Below are 11,267 nucleotides of genomic sequence, written 5' to 3'. Positions count from 1 at the left end.
GGAAAGAAAACCAAGGGAAACAGCTAGTAGGAAAGTCCTGAAGTGTTTGTACCTCAATGCCAGGAGTATAAGGAACAAGATGTTAGTCTTGGAAGCCAAAGTGCTGGCTTGTGACTATGATGTTGTAGGAGTGACAGAAACATGGTTTACAGAAAATGATGGAGATGAATACAAGTTAGAAGGATACACACAGTTTAGAAGAGACAGGCAAATTCGAAGAGGGGGTGGGGTAGCATTATATGTGAAAAATGACATTGAGGCAGTAGTTGAGGTTGAGATGGTAAAAGACTGCTTTATAACTCAATTTTTCAGGGAACCAACCAGGGAGAGTGTATGCATTGACTTGATATTTTCAAATAACCAAGATAGAGTCAGGGGGACAGTAGTTAGAGAACCAATGGCAAACTGTGATCACAATATGGTTAGCTTTGAGGCATTCTTTCAAAAAACAAGGACCAAGTCTAAAACAATGGTCTACAATTTTAGAAAAGCAAATCTTGAAGGAATGAGGCGGCACTTAGAAGAGGTAGACTGGAGCACACTGGATACAGAGTCAGGTGAAAATGGATGGGTATATTTTAAGAATATACTGCTTGAGACTCAGGAGCAATCTGTACCAAACGTAGCAAATTGAGGATCAAAAAACGCTGGCCAAAATGGTTTAATAGAAGTATGCAAAAAAATATAAAGAGAACGAAAATGTTGTATAGCGCATACAAAAGGGATGGAGACGAAACAAAATACATGGAATATGTTGAGCTGCAAAGAGATCTTAAGAATCAGAATCAGGAAAGCAAAGAGCGAAATAGAAAGAAACAGCTCTTGCAGCTAAAACTAATGCAAACAGCTTTTTTCAATATTACAACAGCAAACAGTCAATAAAGGAGGAAGTGAAACAGATAAAGGGCAAGAACTGAGGTATCTTGGAAAATTAACAAGATGTGGCAAATGTTCTAAATGAATATTTCACAGAGGTTTTTACAAAAGAAAAAACAGATGACATGCCACAGGTTGACAATCAGTCCAGTCAAATCCTAAGAGAGATCAGGATAAATGAGGAGGAGGTACTAAATGGACTAGCAGAATTAAAAACAAACAAATCACCTGGGCCAGATGGGATATTTCCAACAGTACTGAAAGAAATGAGGGAAATTATTTATAGGCCACTAACTCAATTATTCCAAATGACACTTAGAACAGGGGATGTGCCAACTGACTGGAAGACAGCAAATGTCATACCAATCCACAAGAAAGGGGACAAAACTGAGCCAGGAAATTACAGACCAGTCAGTCTCACCTACATCACCTGTAAAATGCTGGACAAAATGATTAGACAGAAAATAGAGGAGCATCTTAATGAAAACCATATTCTTGGAGATAGTCAACATGGGCAGATCATGTCTTACTAATCTATTAGAATTTTTTGAACATGCAACTGCAGCTGTAGATCAGGTGAAAGCATATGATGTGATATACTTAGATTTTCAAAAAGCTTTTGATAAGGTTCCACACCAAAGACTGATCCTCAAATTGGAAGCCGTAGGCATTCAGGGTAATGTAAGTAGATGGATTATGAACTGGTTGATGTATAGGAAACAGAGGGTGTTGATTAGAGGAGTGAGATTGTTAGTGGAGATCCACAGGGATCAGTACTAGGGCCTTTGATTTTTCTAGTCTATATTAATGATTTGGACTCTGGGATAGTTAGCAAACTTGACAAATTTGCAGATAATACTAAAATAGGTGGTTCAGCAGATACAATCTCAGCACCACAGGCTATTCAGAGGGACTTAGATAATATTCAGTTGTGGGCAACACCTGGCAGATGAAATTCAATGTGGACGAGTGCAAGGTAATACATGCAGGTAACAAAAATGTCCACTATAATTACACTATGGGAGGTACAGATCTAGATGAAGTAACGCATGAGAAAGACCTAGGAGTCTATGTGGACTCCTCACTTTCTCCATCTAAGCAATGTGGGGAAGCAATACAAAAGGCAAACACAATACTAGGGTATATTGTCAAAAGTGTAGAATTGAGAACAAGGGCAGTGATGTTCAGACTGTACAATGCACTAGTTAGAGCTCATCTGGATACTGTGGACAGTTCTGGGCTCCACACTTCAAGAAAGACATCGCTGCTCTAGAGGCAGTTCAGAGGAGAGCAACCAGACTTATTCCAGGTCTGAAGGGAATGTCCTACTGAGAGACTGAGGACCTGAACCTTTCCTCCCTGGAACAGAGGAGACTACTTGGGGACTTGATCCAAGTCTTCAAAATCATGAAAGCCATCAACCACATCAAACCAGAGGAGCTTTTCCAGATCAGCAGGGACACACGCACCTGGGGACACAAATGGAAATTGGGCTTCAAGGCATTCAAAATGGGAAACAGGAGACACTTCTTCACACAGAAAGTTGTCACAATCTGAACAAACTCCCCAGCAATGTGGTAGAAGCTGAAAGTTTGGGAACATTTAAAAGCACACTGGATAGGATCCTTGGATCACTTGGTTATTAATGGACACCAAACAAGCACGATGGGTCGAATGGCCTCCTCTCATTTGTAAACTTTCTTATGTTCTTATGTTTTTATATATAACATACAACATATACTTTTAACTGCATAATGTGCATTTTATCTATCAATCACTCAGGCACGAGAGGAGGTAGCAGTACTTCACAGTTACAGCATTAAGACCTCTGTAATCTGTACATGGTACAAGTCCACCATCCTTCTTGGAAACAAAGAAGAAGCTGGTACCGGGGAATTGGAAGGGCGAATAATTCCTAAGTCCAGCATCCAGAATGTAACCCTCCATAGCTTATGTCTCTGGTAGGGAAAGTGGATGAATATGGACCCTAGGAGGAGAAGTGTCAGGCAGAAGGTCAATTGCGCAGTCCCATGTTTGCTGTGGAGGGAATCGAGAGGCGTGGATTTTATTAAAAACTACTGCTAGATCCAGATATTCAGAAGATGGAAAGGAGAGAGCTATAGTATTTATTGTAGTTCAGTAGTATTATAGCACATCACACAGTACTGCCGTATTCTATAGTATTTTTTGCTGTACTCAGTGTTTCCCCTACCATCAGGCACAGCTCATTCATATGGGCAGGTGGGGCAGAGCCCCACAAAAAATAATAATCCACCCAAAACCATAGTTATTTCTCATAAACTCATTATCCACATCAATACATCATAAATTACTTTGTAATAAATATGACCCAGTTTCTGTAAAATCAAACTGGCAGGCAGGTTTTTTATGGTGCCTTGTGGTCAAATATGGGAACTGCAGGAAGCTTTAACAGAGGCTCATAGGGACAGCTAAGAGCCTTTTTTTATTTTTTCTTAAAAACAAAAAAAAAAACATTTGAAAGACTACCCGAAAGAGCAACATTTATACATTACTCAATAAACAAAAGACAAGGGGAAAACGCACAACAGGACATTTTCAAGTACATGGTACAATTTTCAAGTACAAGTAGAAAACTCATCTCTGTGGCTGCTCTACATGGAATACAGTATTGTTGTCCTTGCATATTGTCCTGGTCATCATTTGCAGGAGATATGTGGACTAACACAGGGTTGAGAGATTTTAAACACTTTTCAGAACGGGTTAAGAAACTTGAGACACGAGAATAAACTGAAAAGGGTACGCAACCCTCTTGAAGGCTGATCCTATTTCTTGTCAATTTTTTAAGCTGACATAACCTTCTTATTGTTGTGAAAATACATATATAATTTGAGAAGTGCTATTTTTAGATTTTAATGTATCCAGTGCCTTTTCTTTTGGGACACGTGTAATAGGATAAAGGACATCCATCTTTAAAGTATTGTGGTGGAAGAAAGTCGGGAGTTCTAATCAGAATTTATTTTGTGCACGGGAAGAACAGCAGCCACACAACTCAAAAAATTGTAGGCTAGCATAACACTGTTCTTCAAAAGTTTTGAGGTAGAACAAAGCTTTTATATCCCCTCTGGGACATAAAATAATCAGTGTCTGAATGGTCATTTCTAATAACTATAGCAGTGATTTAATTGGCATTCTAAACTAAGCCTTCCCATCTCATCAATAGTATAATCAATACTCATGAATAATCATTAGCCTCTACATTGCCAATTGCATTGGAAGGTAATTTGCAGATAATATGTTGCAAGAAAGAAATGTGAGTTGGTGATAACATAAGAAGGGAGTGATAGAAAAGTTATAACAAAAATGCAGGCCATCAAAGTTACTAATGCAAACTCCAGAGTCATGACACAAAAAATACAAAGAAAGACTACAATATATATATTTTCCCCCCACATTCCCACAATGTGACAATCTCCTATTTCCCATTTTCCCCACTTGTGTACAGGGCTTCTTTTGAGCCCTGTATCCCTTCAACCATCGACATAAATAAATTTAAGATTATCACTATCAGCAGCATATAAAAGTTTGTTTAAAAAAACATCTTAAATACACTCAAAAAAATTATTCAAGCCCTTCTTAGATCTGACACATTTAAATATTGTTTGCATTATTTAAATAAATCTATTTAAAAACTGTATGTATGTAACATAACATGTATTAATAGTTTCACCTATGAGATGTATTTAAGTTAGATCAATGCAAAATAAATTCGTTTAATTGAGAGACATGTGCGAGACAATGTGCCCTGGCCACTTCTCTCACTGCCTTTTTTGTGTGCTTTTTCTCCTTCTGGCTGCAATGGCAAGAGACACAGTAACAGCAAGAGACACTGACTGCAGGTGGAATTACATTCCTTGGTAGGTATTCGTTTTTGTAGTAGTTTAGAATGTATCTCGCCTAAAACACAAGGCTAACACTAGATACCTAGCTAGCCTAGCACTATTTGAGGTAAAATATTTCAAGCACATTTGTAGCTCAGAAACCCGGTCAGTTGCTCTCTCAACAAGGTGTCCTTGAACATCTTGAAACTCAGAGAATACAAGACCAATTATTGGCTGATCTCCAAGAGTACAGAATCATAAGAGATAGTGAGTACTATAAACAAAATAATTTTCTGTCTGGTGAAGGTTTGAGATTAGCAGTAAATCTTTATGTTGATGATTTTGAGATTTGTAAGCCTCTTGGGACATCTCGTAAGAAGCACAAACTCTGTGGCGTCTAATTTTGGTAATTTTCCACCAGGTTCCCATTCAACACTAACCTCCATCTATTTAGCTGTTCTATGCAAATCTGATGAAGTCAAGTCCTATGGCTATGGAAAAGTTTTGGAGCCTCTCTTGTAAGACTTGAGCATATTAGAACAGCACGGTGTCTTTATTTCTGAGCTTGGTCATTCTGTTAAAGGTAGTGTCCAGTGTGTAATAGCTGACAATCTTGGAGCCCATGGAATAGGTAGATTTGTTGAGCATTTTTCTGGTGTGTTAATATGCAGGTTTTGTACTGGAGATAAATCAGAATTTCAGACTAAGGATGTCAAGTCAGGTGCTTTCCAACTTAGAAACAGAGATATCCATGATATTCATGTCCAGTCTGCTCAGGAAAATGCAACTATTTGCTGTGGTGTCAAAAAACAGTGTATTATAACAGAGCACCTTTCACATTTTCATGTTGGCACTGACTATCCTCCTGATATTGTGCATGATCTCTTCAAGGGTGTTGTTCCTGTCGAACTTGCACGCTGCATTAGTTTATTGATCTCCAAAAAATACTTCACCTTTCATGGCCTTAACACATTGATCCAGACATTTCCGTACAATTGGGGGGCAAAACCAATCGCCTCCATACCATACCATGCTCTTTCAAATCTAACAACACTATAGGTGGCAATGCGCATGAAAATTGGGCCTTGCTAAGACTGCTTCCCTTTGTGATTGGGCATATTTTGCCAGAAGATGAGCCAGCATGGCAGGTGATTCTAGATCTTAAGGACATAGTTGAGTTGATTGTGGCCCCTGTTCACACAGATGAGACCATTGTGTATCTTAAGGCCAGAAACTATGATCACAGACAGCGCTATCTTGAACTCTTTCCACAAATCAAGCTCCTACGAAAACATCAGTATTTAGAGCACTATCCACAAATGATTCATTGCTTCTGACCTCTAATTGCACTGTGGATGATGAGATTTGAGGCTAAACATAGCTACTTCAAGCAGGTTGCTCGTCATACTAATTGCTTTAAGAATATACCTCATTCACTAGCTATTAAACACCAGTTCATGCTTGCCTATCACACACATTCCTCTAGTCTCAAGAAGTCATCCTTAGAGGTTGCGGACGTCTCAATCATGCCTGTTGATGTCCTTAATGAGGGAGTAGTGTCTACTCTCAATCTACATGTGTCTTGCAGTGGTATACGTTACAGTTCATGTGACAGCTGGACCACTTCTTAGACAAGCTGATAGAGATCTTCAAGAGAATAGGAGTGAAGTGCCAAAGGATCAAGAAATGCATATAACATCCTTTTCATTGTATTGGGTTGGTTATTGTAAGGTTTTCCATCACTGCTCATTTAAACACATTTGATAAATGGTGAATGGCCTGCTCATATAGTGCTGTTATCCAAAGCTCTTTACAGTTTTTGAATTTCATTCACCCACACACACCAATGGCTGTGTAAATCATGCAAGGCTTGTTTGGGGCATTTAGGGGTAAGGTGTATTTCTCAGGGAAGGACTCCTCAACAGATAAGACCCCCTGGTCTTTAGACAACCTGCTCTCCTACCTGTGCCACTGTCACACCCACATTTGGCAAAATTCTGTATTGATTTTAGTGTGACAACATCAACACCAGGAGAGAGTACATCCTGAGAAGCCTTGTCATTTACCTTAATGAAGATCCAGAGGCTTTCTTCAAGGAATATCTGGTAAGTTTATCACAATATGTTCCCCATGTAGCGTCAAACAGTGTTACCCCCTCTTATTTCTCCCAAGGCACACTATTTATAGTGAGAAAATCCTATGGCACACCATCCCTGCACTTATTTGGAAAAAGCCCTGGATAAATAATCCCTACCCACGGCTAGATTAATTAATGTCTGTCTAGCAATTGCACCAAAATGTGATTTGGCTAATGACATCTGATTTTGACCCCGACAACCAATGAACTGACCTGCTAGTCTGCTTCTGTAAACTGCAATTGTTGATCTAAGAATGTCTTTTTATCTTTTATATAGTTTCCGGTTTGTGGTGTGTGGCATTTTATTTAACACAAGTGTCCTGTGTTTGTGCTGTTGTTCAGGCCTCTGCCTCTGAGGATGCAGAGAGGGACATCACAATCACAGTCAGAAGAGATGGAGATGGGGAGCCAGAGGATGTTGGAATTGTGATCGAAGGCATCAAAGTCCCGTGCAATGTGGGCAGTGTCATCATAGGGTGTGCTGTTTGGGCTCATTTATTCCCTTGATCTAAGCTTCCCAGACAACCTCAAGTACACCTTCGAGTTTTTTCAGAAGGTCATAATGAATTTGGATGGGCACAAGCTGAATGCAAAGGTACAGCAGCTGAAAATCAAGTTGTTTGCATAAGAAGGGAAACCCTTGTGTACATTGTTAGTACATTGTCCTTATTTAGTTAGACCTACCTTTTTTAGTTTTACCTTTGCCTGAGATAGTACATGTAGTTCTTATTTAGTTTACCTTTATTTAGTTTCCTCATGATCTTTTGTGAGTTGTTTTTGGTTAGTTTTTTTGACCTCATGGATCCTTATTCTGAAATTTAAACAATGTAAGCTGCACTTTTTCCTTTTTTTTAAATCAAGTTGTTTGCATATAGGGAACGCCATGTGCATTGTAAGTACAGTGTCATTATTTAGTTAGGTTTACCTTATTTAGTTGACCTTTATTGAGTTTCCTCATGATCTTTTGGGAGTTGTTTTTGATTAGTTTTTTCGAAAAAAGCTACACTTTTTTGAGTTTTTGTTGCTTTAATTTCCTGCTCAGTCTGATATGTGTTGTATACACATTTTCAATAAAAAAAACAACTAGGTTTTGTCTATTGTGTGTCTTGATGGGGGATCAAATGGAAAAGTATTGTACTTTATTTAATTTCCAAATAATTACATTATTTTGAGTTGGATAAACGTACATCAATTTCACTGAGTTAATTAATTAATATAATTATTTAATTTTAGCTGTATTTGAGCAAAATGAGTTGGACAAACATAAATCAATTTCACTGCGTTAATGTAATTATTTTATTTTAGCTGTATTTGATCTAAATGAGTTGGGGCTACATATATTTATTGGATGGAAATCCTGCCCACAATTAAATTGAGTTCATCCAATGGGTTAATGGGAGCAAGCATAAAAATGGCAGCAGTTGCTGTAGTACATAGACACTTTAAACAATGCACAGAGAGTATAATAAAACAAATAATAACTAAGCCGTAAAAAAGAAAATGCACAATTGAAGCACTGTAGAACCCGTCTCTGAAATAACTGGAAAAGTAATCGATAAAGCAAATAGAACTTTAATCAAGCCGGCTTGGAAGCACCACATCAGGAATTCCTTCAGTGAGAACTTAATGTTTACAAGTTCAACTTTGTGCAACTTTATAGAAAAATGACGTAGAATCTTATGGCCGTTCATCCAATCAGAAGTTTCAAAAGATGCAAGCTCTGGAAAGTTTGTAGGCTGCCCTTCCCAAGGGAGGAGGTCATCATAGAGGCAGATGTCTGGTCCTGTTACAGCATACAAACGGTACGATCTTGTGGTTTTCTTAACAATGAGGTAACATCTTTAGCTTTGAGAGGAGAAACATGAAATCCACACACAGACAAACCCAAGGGTGGATACATTCGGGAAAACCCATGGGCAATACATTCGGAGAAACCCATTTATCTTATTATACAAAAACAGAAGTGGAAGCAGAGAGAATAATTTCAATAGGATGTATCTTTAACAACCACCTTGTTGGTTTTGCTAGGCTAGATAAAGCTAATTTTCTCAGTCTGTATACAAACAATTTCTAATGCTAACATCAATATAAAACATTATATAATTATCACAAAACACTTTCTTCAACTTTCCTATACAGAGTCTTCAAGCACCTAGCACAAGCACCTAGCCACTAGAGGTGGCTAATGACACTAGTTACGTTGGAGTCTGTGTCTGGTATGAAAGTACAACAATGTTCACCAATAAGGGTGAAAACACCACCCTCTTTAGCTTATAGATAATCTAAAGCTGTTCTGGAGGGTGACTAACGTATTAGCCTTACTTGTGGAGCTTCAAAACCGTTGATAGATGTATTTATCAATGTTATCAAGGCCTTAACTGCACTGTAACATGGGAGAATGCCTGCCTCAAATTTTATACCTACAGTGGACCGGTGGAATTCAATAGGAATCTCTTGGGGTTTCTGCTCCTGTTTTGTCCTATGGACAGAATGGGTCTGGTCTGCTTGAGGGAAGTGAGGAGACGGGGTTACGGAGTTATAGATGCATAGTCACCGGAACACAACAACCATTCCAGTTCCAAGGCAAGTATGCATAAGCTTGGTCTCCACACAATCAGTAATGGTCATAAGCAGAGGTTATTTTACAGTGTCCAACAATAATAGTATAATTTGTATTAACATGGATATCATAGTGGTGAATCAACAGGCAGCAAGTAAATCCTAAATATGGACCAGAAGAGTTAGAGCAGAAACAAACATTGGGTGTGCCTGTGAGTGACGCCACAGCCATGGTGGCAGGGTGCTGCCTAGAGGGAGCTGAAAATATGCAGTGACATCAGGGACCACACTCCTTAGTGTGGTTGGGAATACTAAATGCTCCAGAAGACAATAAGTCAGGAAACCGGTTTCAGGCCTGTTCCCGAACCTTGCTGCTCTCATTAAGAGCTGCTGCTGTTATGGTGAGGACTGTTGAACATTGGTGAAGCAGGGTGACTTTGATTCTGGGGAAGATAACTTTTAGAACATTATTGAGATCTTTACAGTATTTAATAATTTCTTCGTCCATCCCTTGGAGAGTCAACCTGCTTTGGGGAAAAGGTGTGTTAGTCATTCTCATTGGTCTTCCTCTGACCACTTCACATCTTTTGAAATTCACCAGGTAGAATTTAGGCTTAATCCACCTCTTCAGCTTATAGCTATTTATAGGCCACCAGGCCCCTATTCCTTTTTTATGACCGAATTTAGCAATCTCTTATCTGACTTAACCATACATTATGATAAACTCATTTTTTTGGGGTACTTTAACATACATATTGACATTAAAAACGACCCCCTCTCTGTTAGTTTCTTGTCCCTATTGGAGTCTGTAGGCTTCACTCAGCACCCACACATCGTCACAATCACACACTAGATCTGGTTATTACCTGTGGGGTACAGATTCACAACCTAATAATATCACCCCAAAACCAGACGATTTCCGACCACTGCCTTATTACATTTGAACTGCCTGGAGTAGAATTATACACACAGGAGAGGAATATAGAAACTCGCTGCCTAAATCCCACTGCTATTCATAAATTCACTACCCTGCTGCCAAATGCTAGCTTTATCAAAACAGGATCTGCAGATGAATTATTAAATAATTTCAACAATACACTAAGCACTGCTTTAGATACAGTAGCCCCATTAAGGACACGACAAATTAAACCAACAAAACACTCACCATGGTTTGACGAATACACTGGCTCACTTAAAACAGAATGCCGTAGATGTGAGCGTAAATGGAGAGAAACAAAAGTAGAGGTCTTCCACATGGCATGGAATGACAGTATAATAAGATACAAACAGCCCTGTCCTCTGCTAGGTCTGCCAACTACTCCAATTTAATAGAGACGCATAAGAATAACCTGCGTTTTCTTTTTAATACAATAGCGACACTTACTAACCAGCAGGTAAAGCCTTCAGAGGTTATCCCCCCAATTTCACCTGTATCACTTCATGGATCATTTCAATAGCAAAGTTAACAGCATTAGAAAACAGATAGAACAGGAAACATACACAGATACTATAGCCTACACATGCAGTCCTTCACAGCCCCTGCCTACCTTGGACTCGTTTAACGTAGTAAATCACCAGGAATTGGTCTCCTTAATTACTAAAATGAAAACAACAACCTGCGCACTAGACCCTATACCCACTAAACTGCTAAAAAAATCTCTGCCATTACTTATTCAAAGAATACACAATATTATTAATGTCTCTTTATCCTCAGGATCTGTTCCTGATTCATTTAAAATAGCTGTAATTAAACCAATTCTTAAGAAACCCAGTGTCGACCCTAACCAACTTAAACACTATCGACCTCTCAAACCTTCCCTTCCTTTCTAAGGTTC

The sequence above is a fragment of the Amia ocellicauda genome, chromosome 7 (assembly GCF_036373705.1).
Source record: "Amia ocellicauda isolate fAmiCal2 chromosome 7, fAmiCal2.hap1, whole genome shotgun sequence".
NCBI lineage: Eukaryota > Metazoa > Chordata > Actinopteri > Amiiformes > Amiidae > Amia > Amia ocellicauda.
The sequence above is the reverse complement of the archived record's forward strand: the minus strand, read 5'-3'. Positions refer to the sequence as shown.